This window comes from Glycine max, chromosome 17 (assembly GCF_000004515.6).
Source record: "Glycine max cultivar Williams 82 chromosome 17, Glycine_max_v4.0, whole genome shotgun sequence".
NCBI lineage: Eukaryota > Viridiplantae > Streptophyta > Magnoliopsida > Fabales > Fabaceae > Glycine > Glycine max.
In genome coordinates this window covers 16886375-16895640 of record NC_038253.2, presented here as the reverse complement: position 1 = coordinate 16895640, position 9266 = coordinate 16886375, and the positions used below count along the sequence as shown (strand labels likewise).

Below are 9266 nucleotides of genomic sequence, written 5' to 3'. Positions count from 1 at the left end.
CAGTTTGCCTTCAAGCTTCTTAGTTTCAGATGATGCAGATGGGTTTGTAGCTACCTCATGCACTCCTCTAATGACTATGGCATCATTTCTGGCGCTAAACTGCTGGGAGTTGGAGGCCATCTTCTCAATTAAATTTCTGGCTTCAGCAGGAGTCATGTCTCCAAGGGCTTCAGCATCTATCATAGTTCTCTCCATATTACTGAGTCCTTCATAAAAATATTGGAGAAGAAGTTGTTCTGAAATCTGATGGTGGGGGCAACTGGCACATAGTTTCTTAAATCTCTCCCAGTACTCATACAGGCTCTCTCCACTAAGTTGTCTAATACCTAAGATATCCTTCCTGATGGCTGTGGTCCTAGAAGCAGGGAATTTTTTTTCAAAGAATACTCTCTTAAGGTCATCCCAGCTCGTGATGGACCTTGGAGCAAGGTAATACAGCCAGTCCTTTGCCACTCCCTCTAATGAATGAGGAAAAGCCTTCAGAAATATGTGATCCTCTTGGACATCTGGGGGTTTCATGGTGGAGCAGACAATGTGAAATTCTTTCAAATGTTTGTGAGGGTCTTCACCTGCAAGGCCATGAAACTTTGGAAGTAAATGAATCAGTCTAGTCTTAAGAACATATGGGACATCCTCATCAGGGTATTGGATGCACAAGCTTTCGTAGGTGAAATCAGGTGCAGCCATTTCCCTTAGAGTCCTCTCACGAGGTGGAGGTTGTGCCATGTTCTCAGAATGTGCAAAATCAGAATGCTCAGAATCAGAATGCTCAAAATTATAATGCTCAAGATCAGGATGTTCAAAATCACCAATAACAGAATGCACAGATTCACCAGTTATGGAATGCTCAGAATGATCAAAAGGTATAAAATGATGCCTAACTAATCTATGAAATGTCCTATCTATCTCAGGATCAAAGGGTTGTAAGTCATATGGATTGCCTCTAGTCATACACTACATTCAGCATGCACACAACTAGTTGCCTTGTCATGTAAATAAAGGTGTAGGTTTGAACTACAGCTACCCTCAAATGATATCCAAATGACTTGAAATTTTGTGAGCAACCCTATAAAATGATGAGAAGATAGCACAAAAAATTTCAGACAAAAATTCAAAGTCTAACTATGAAAGCTAAAAATGGTAGGTTAAGAAAAATAAGTGAATAAAACTTGAAAAATAAAAAACTTTTGACAGAATCGCTTTTTTTGGACGATGGAGACGTCAGCCGGACGCTGGCTGCCACTGCGTAGGAAATTTTTTTCTACCCCAAATGCATATATAATAATTGCGATTCTGATAACCGAAGCAAAAGTTATGGCCGTTTGAAGTTTTGACAAACACAAAATTTGCTAGTTTTTTGGAACTTTCAAATCTGACCAAACTAAAGGCTCTAGCTATTTTTCCCACAAAATATGGATTAAAAGAAGTTACCACAAAAAAATTCAGCCAAAAATAACAACCCTAGCTACTAAAACAAAAAATCCCAATTAATTCATCATGGGTGGTCGCTAAAATCCGTCTCTAATTGATTTCTACTACTACTCTGTTTTTCCGCAAGCTAATTTCTACTACTACTCTGTTTTCAAGCACAGTCTTCACAGCAAAACACCCAAGACTGAAACAGGGGAAACGCTTAATGGTAAAACTGAAACAGAACACACATTAAACAAAATACCAGGACACTAATCAACACTAACACACATACTAACACAATACTAACAATTAAACATAAAACACGAAAGGATTAAACACACAACACTAGCTAGCTATTATGAACCTTTGGACACTGCTCCCCGGCAACGGCGCCAAATTTGATCGAGGCCATACCCGAATCAAATAAACATGAAAATGCAGTAACTAGGAAGTGATCCTAGGTCGTTTCCCAACGAGCAGTGACAAGCCAAATGTTCATAATATACTTGCAGTAATAGTAACGATGGGGGGGGGGGGTTTGGTTGTTTGGTAATTAAAGAGCAGAACAAATAAAATGGAATACGAAACTACTAATACTAAAAACGGGTTGTTTCCTCTGATTCAGAAGCCACTCTCTTATCCTGGGTTATGGAGAATTCGTCCCTAACAGTCAACCACTTAATCCAACCCTATTTCAATTTACTAAGCGAAAATCAACTTAGGGTTTTCAATACGTGATTAGGCACCACATACACCAGTTAGCCCTTCGTCCATTAAGCATGAACGCAAGTTAGGCTCAGAGGCAATTAATCGAACACGAAGCGTGCACTGATTAATATTCACGAAATTGGGATAACTGGTGAAGGGAAAACTGCCAGGAAACCACATTACAAACGAAACCTCAACGAGAGTTGGGCTTCGTCCTCAAAAGGAAACAACACCAGAAAATCTAGCCATCCATGGATTCAAACAGAAAACGCAAATGAAACATGAAGCAGAAACGTAAATGAACAAGAACGTAAATGAACAGAAACGTAAATGAAAGTAGAAGAAGAAGCAAGAATGAACTCGTAATTAGAGGCAGAAAACGTAAAATTGCATTACGAACTCAGAAACGTCAAAACAGAAAAACGAAAACCCTAAAACAAAGCTCTGAATAATGAATAGCATAACAGAATAGAATGCCCTGCACGAATCCCAAGGCATCTATTTAAAAAGAGTCACTCAAAGTCACTAGGCCCTATTTCAATACTCTGGCCCAAAACGAAATAAACACTGAACAAAATAAAATTGCGAAATTTCCTAATTAGAAATTAACTAAGGTAAGCGCTACTTTATTTGCCCTCTTCAAGTCCACAACCAAAATCCGGATTAAGCCCAATGTTTCATTAATTCCTGAAATTAGATTAAAAACATCAAATTAGCTAAATGAGCCCAAATAATAAAACTGCCTAATTAATTGACAATTAAGACCAATCAATAATTAAAATGGTGCAAAAAGGGTTTAGAAAATAGAAGAAAATGATGGCACATCAAGGACACTTTACCTTGACCTGTTAGAATGCAAACATGAACCATCATACTGCCTCCTGTGAATGTATGAATACATGATTTTGATGATGCCAATGAAGAATCAAAGAAGGTTGTTTCAATGGATAAGCATTGCTTCAAGATTAATACAAGGTTGCTTCAACAAACAAAGCCTTGCTTCAAGATTAACTCAAGATCAAGTCTTGCCTTAAAACAAAGTGTTTCCAAGACATCCAAGGCTACGGTAATCGATTAGCAGGCAGTAAAATCGATTACAATAAGACAATTTTGAAAAATAGCTATTAAAAAGGGTTTTGAATTTGAATTTTGAACCTGTAATTGATTACCAGATGTTTGTAATTGATTACCAGCAACAGAACTCTTGAAATTAAAATTCAAAAGTCACGACCCTTCAAAATATAACTGTGTAATCGATTACCAGAAACCTGTAATTGATTACTAGTGAAAAAATTCAGAAAAAGCTTTTTGAAAAGACACATCCCGTCAAACAATCTTGAAAAGGCACGAAGGGCCTATATATATGTGTATCTGATTTCAAAAATCAAGAGAGAGATATTCTAAGAGAACTTCATTGTCAAATTCTCTCTCAACAACTTTTGGGCAAACACTTGCAAATCTATTGAGAATTCATCCATGAACATCAAATTGTATTATCCACTCTAAAGGAGAGAAATCTTTCTGTTTATCTCGGAAAGTAAGTTGTTATCAAGAGACTGGTTGTCTCTTGAATTGTGAGTTTCTTGTACACAAGGGAAAGGGAGCCATCAGGTGTTCAGAAGTGGAAAAAATGATTTTTACAAAGTTAGTGAAAATCCTAAGTGGGTTGCTTGAGGACTAGACGTAGGCATGGGAAGTGGCTGAACCATTATAAATCGAGTTTGCATTTCTTTCTTCCCTTATCTCATTTATGTTATTGCAATTAATTTCATCTTGCATGTTTAAAGAACATTATTAAATTGATTACTACTTATTCTTCTGCTTTCTGAGCCTATCATTTAGATGGGGGTTAAAATTTTATTAGTGAAAATTATTTGAAACTTAATTCACCCCCCTCTTATGTTATTGAGGCCACTTTTCCAACAAGTGGTATCAAAGCAGGATTATTATCTACAGTTTAAAAACTTCAAGAATAGATATGGCTTCATCTAACTTTCCATTTCCTGAGGCAAATTCTATTAATATGCCTTTTGTTTTCAATGGCGAAGGTTATCACTATTGGAAAACCCGAATGCAGATCTTTATTGAAGCCATAGATTTAAATATATGGGAAGCCATTGAATTTGGTCCCTTCATTCCTACAATGGTAGTGGGAAATGCAACTATAGAAAAACCTAGAGAAGAATGGGATGATGATGAAAAAAGAAAGGTTCAATACAATTTAAAGGCCAAAAATATAATCACTTCTGCATTAGGCATGGATGAATATTTTAGAGTCTCAAATTGTAAAAATGCAAAAGAAATGTGGGATACATTACAAGTAACCCATGAAGGCACAACTGATGTCAAGAGATCTAGAATAAACACTCTCACACATGAATATGAAATGTTTAGAATGTATCAATATGAGACCATACAAGATATGCAGAAGAGATTTACTCATATAGTTAATCATCTTGCAACATTGGGAAAAATATTTCCTAATGAAGATCTCATTAACAAAGTGTTGAGATGTATAAGCAGGCAATGGCAACCAAAAGTAACAGCAATTGCAGAATCAAGAGATCTCACTAATATGCCTCTTGCCACTCTCTTTGGTAAACTTCAAGAACATAAAATGGAACTCATGAGACTCCATCAACATGAAGAGAATGATAAAAAGAGGAAAGGAATAGCACTCAGAGCCTCATCATCTTTTATTCAAGAAGAAAGTGACAAAAAGGACTTGACTGAAATAGAAGAAGATGATGATTTTAGATTTTTTGTGAAGTGATTCAATAAATTTATGATAAAAAAAGAAATAAAAGGAAATCAAACATCAATCCAAAGAAGAAAGAAGAAGATTCCTCCTTAGCCCCAAAATGCTATGAATGTGATCAACCTGGGCACATAAGATTCAATTGTCCTGTCTTTAAAACAAGAATGGAAAAATCTGACTAGAGGAATTTCAAGGAAAGAAAAGAAAGCATACATCACTTGGGAAGACAATGACAAATTCTTTAAGTGATTCAGAAAATGAAATCATAAATCTAGGTCTCATGGTGAAAGACTATGAAAGCGGAGAAGAGCAAAGTTGATACATTGATAGCGATTGCTTCAAACACATGGCAGGAGATGCATCAGAGATTATTCATATTTCTCCCAAAGATAGTGAATATGTGATCTATGGAGACAACAAACAAAGGTCACTTGATCAACAAGCCTAACAAGTGGTATCAAATGATACCAAAAGGTCACTTGTCTTTGATGATTGTTTTTTATGATTGTTTTTTTTATTGAGTTTTCGATTGTCTTTTATGATTGGCTTTGATTGAGTTTTGATTGTCTTTGATGATTTTTTTTTATTGAGTTTTGATTGTCTTTGATGATTGTTTTTTATGACTATTTTTGGTTGAGTTTTGATTGTCTTCGATGATTGCTTTTTATTGAGTTTTGATTTTCTTTGATGATTGCTTTTGATTGAGTTTTTTATTGTCTATGATGATTGTCTTTGATAATTGATTTTGATGATTGTGTTTAAAGGTTATGTTGATTATTAATAACTTTTGATGATTTTTTTTATTATTATATATTTTGATTGTTTTATATTGGATATGTATTTTTGTGGGTGCAAAATAGTTTGTTTTAATGCCTTTTGGTATCACTTGACTCTCATATATTGCAACAAGTAGTAACATTTTCTTTTAGGCCATGAAATGTTACTTGTATGTTATGACATTCTCTACTCTTTTAATTCATTATAAATTCCTGAATGATTTTCTCCTCTCTGCTCATGATATGTTTTTGATGTTGACAAAGGAGGAGAGATAGATAAAAGATAAAATAGTAAGGGAAATATCTATTCTTTATGAGACAACTTTTTGTATATGAAATCTATGAAATCTTCAACTGTCTCATATAAGCAATCATTGTAAAATCAAGGGGGAGTAAACTATACAGATAAATATTTTTTTTGTTGTTGTTGCACCTAACTTACACATGGTTGTCATCATCAAAAAGGGTGAGAATGTAAATTATATAGGTTTTGATGATGTCAAAAAGGATCTGCTTCATAATGAGTGTCATCATCAAAAGGGGGGATAATGTGAATGCATGAATACATGATTTTGATGATGCCAAAGAAGAATAAAACAAGGTTGTTTTCAATGGATAAGCATTGCTTCAACAAACAAAGCCTCGCTTCATGATTAACTCAAGATCAAGCCTTTCCTTAAAACAAAGTGTTTCCAAGACAATTTTGAAAAGTAGCTATTAAAAAGGGTTTTAAATTTGAATTTTGAACCAGTAATCGATTACCAGATGTTTGTAATTGATTACCAGCAACAAAACTCTTGAAATTCAAATTCAAAAGTCATGACCCTTCAAAATATAACTGTGTAATCGATTACCAGAAACCTATAATCGATTACCAATGAAAAAATTCAAAAAAATCTTTTTGAAAAGACATATCTCTTCAAACCATTTTGAAAAGGCACGAAGGGCATATATATATGTGTGTCCGATTTCAAAAAGCAAGAGAGAGATATTCTAAGAGAACTTCATTGTCAAATGCTCTCTCAACAACTCTTTGGCAAAAACTTTCAAATCTATTGAGAATTCATCTAGGAACATCAAATTGTATTATCCACTCTAAAGGAGAGAAATCTTTCTGTTCATCTCAAAAAGTAAGTTGTAATCAAGAGACTGGTTGTCTCTTGAATTTTGAGTTTCCTGAACACAAGGGAAAGGGATCCCTCGGGTGTTCAGAAGTTGTAAAAAGGATTTTTACAAAGTTAGTGAAAATCTCAAGTGGGTTGTTTGAGGACTGGACGTAGGCACGGGAAGTGGCCGAACCAGTATAAATCGAGTTGGCATTTCTCTCTTCCCTTATCTCATTTATGTTATTGCAATCAATTTTGTCTTGCATGTTTAAAGAACATTATTAAATTGATTGCTACTTCTTCTTCTGCATTCTGAACCTGTCATTTAGAAGGGGGTTAAAAGTTTGTTAGTGAAAATTCTTTGAAACTTAATTCACCCCCCTCTTAAGTTATTGAGGCCACTTGTCCAACACCTCCAAAATAAAAAAGGAAAACTAAGTATTTAGAAAGCACAAAATATCAAATGCTACCATTGATGATCCTTAGAATGCCTAATCCATTCAATTTATTCTAGCACTTGTCTTTTATCTGTTGAAGAACTATGGGCAACAACTGCATATAGAAAATGAATGAGGCATTGGAATACATTCTCGTGCTCTTACTTTAGGCTCACAGTTTATATTTTGAATCTTCCTAAAACCACTCCTGTGCTCTTAGTTTAGGCTCACATATATTCAAACAAATGCAGTAAAATTGAAATATGAAATGACATGGACACAACCCTAAATGCAAATCCTTTGTAGTATAAGAAAATCATCTGACATATTCAGCTAATGGAAAATTAGTGCATTGAGAAGTATAGAAGAAGATTTAAACTATTACTTAAGTTGTCAACATAATATGTGAGTAGGAATTTGTGCTCAAACACGACCAAAATAATTAAAAAGGATCTACTTTGAAGATTTAAAATTGAAACACTTAATAAAGAATGTAAATTAAGATAAGAGTGGGCACAACTTTTTGGTTTGACTCATATAAGTTACTCCCTATGAAATACAAGCAAAAAAAAAAATCATGTTTCTTAGTATCAAATATAAGCAAATCTCAAATGAATTTTTATTTTATTGAATTATGTTACCCCCAAATACCCTTCATTGAATTAAGGCTATGTGTTTATAGTGACCCATTTCTTATTTTTAATATCAAGTTTCAACGAAAGGCAATTTAGGATGAAAGTTAATTTTAAATGAGTTTAATATAATTAAATGATGTTTAATTAACTTTCTTATTTAGCATAAAATTAATTTTTTGTCCATATTTGAGAACCGGGAAATATTACACGTAACTTACAAATTTTGATAAAAGAAGAACATACAAAAGGTTTTAAGGTAACTTCTTAAACCAATACTTTAATATAAACAAAAATAACTATTTGAGACTGTTGATGTAGAAATGCTATAAATGGCGCTTCATATTTCATATTCTACAAATTGATAGATATATCTCATACTTTTATTATCAAGAAAAAAAATCTATAGTGGAAATTTTCACTCATAATAATGTTTCAAGTGAATATTATTAGTATAATCATAACTAAGTACCCTTAATTTTTGTTGCATGGTTTCTATTTAGTAATAAAATAGATATTTCAATTAAATGATACAATATTTGAAGGTAGCGTACGGAATGGATCAAAAGTATAAAGTGAGTTAGACAACATATATCTCCCATAAGCCATAGGTTCATTCGATACCTATGTACTTACACGAGAGGTTATGCGCATAAAATAGGTCACTGATTTTGACTAATTAAATTAATAGTCATTGCAACCCTAGAACCTAAGGTTTAATCGTGTCCACCTCTTTTCTTGTAGGGACTCAACTGCATTTTTTCCTTAAACTACACTAACATCTTAGTCATGATCTAATAGCTGCTAAATATGAGTCATTTTTTATAATGAAAATAGAGTGAAAATATCTTTAAAAATGATTATTTAGTAGTTATTCATGCTTCATTGTTAGAAATTGATGTTTTTCCTATTCATGGCTTATAGATATGAAAAGGAGGGATTAAAATCCAAAATGCTGCAGAAAATAACAAATATTTGAAAAAAGGCTCAACCCAAGACGTGTTCAGTGAGTAGCGCGTGAATACAAGCACTCGCGCTAAGCGTGAGCACGCAGACCTAAGTCTACTCCAAAAACTATAAAAAGATAGTCAAGCCAAGGAGAAATTACACACTGAGTCTTTGAGCACTCTAATACACACCCCAAACCTGTGAACTCTCTCATAGGGAATTCTTTCTTTCATCATTTTATGTTCCCTTTTTCCATTCCTTCTCCTCCATCAATTCCTATACCCATTTTCTAGTGTAAGGCCCCTTATGGCCATGAGAGACTAAACCCTTAATTAGGGTCTGGCAGGACTAAAAGCCAAAAGATGTATTGTACACTTCATATTTATTAATGCAACAATTGTTTTCTTTCCTATTATGCTTTCTTACTTTTAATTTAGTGCATCATTCATCCTTGCAGTACTTTAGGGGTTAGGTGGTCGACAAAGGGT

General features: G+C 33.9%; 1 non-coding gene across 1 annotated transcript; it reads left to right on the top strand.

Moving 5' to 3' along the window:
- Nucleotides 1-241: 241 nt before the first annotated feature.
- On the top strand, nt 242-348 carry LOC113000004 (small nucleolar RNA R71). Its single transcript, XR_003265277.1, has one exon. It is a non-coding gene; the product is annotated as a small nucleolar RNA R71 (small nucleolar RNA).
- Nucleotides 349-9266: the final 8918 nt, after the last annotated feature.